We start from the raw sequence: 591 nt of genomic DNA, 5'->3' as shown, positions 1-591 counted from the left end.
TTTACAATAATGGACTAATACAATATTTGTCCTTTTGTGATTGACTTATTTCACTCAACATGATGTCCTCCAAGTTCATCCACATTATGCGGTATTTCGCAGATTCTACATTATTCTTTAGCGTTGCATAGTATTCCATTGTGTGCATGTCCCATAGTTTGGTTATCTGTTCCTCAGTTGATGGACACCTAGGTTGTTTCCATCTTTTGGCTATTGAAAATAGTGCTGCAATGAACATGGGTGTGGGTATATCTGTTCTTGTCATAGCTCTCACTTCTCTAGGGTATATACCTAGTAATGGGATGGCTGGATCAAATGGTATTTTTAATTCCAACTTTTGAAGGAATCACCATACTGCTTTCCACAATGGTTGTACCATTTTACAGTCACACCAGCAGTGTATGAAGAGTCCATATCTCTCCACAACCTCGCCAGCATTTGTTATTTTCTGTCTTGTTGAACTTTGTTACTAGTGCTAGAGCAAGATGGTACCTCATTGTTTTGATTTGCATCTCTCTAATAGCTAATGATTGTGAGCATTTCTTCATATGTTTGTTGGCCACTTGAATATCCTCCTTGGTAAAGTGTCTA

Source organism: Orycteropus afer, unplaced genomic scaffold, assembly GCF_000298275.1.
Source record: "Orycteropus afer afer isolate SDZICR_OR568_19922 unplaced genomic scaffold, OryAfe1.0 scaffold00409, whole genome shotgun sequence".
NCBI lineage: Eukaryota > Metazoa > Chordata > Mammalia > Tubulidentata > Orycteropodidae > Orycteropus > Orycteropus afer.
The sequence above is the reverse complement of the archived record's forward strand: the minus strand, read 5'-3'. Positions refer to the sequence as shown.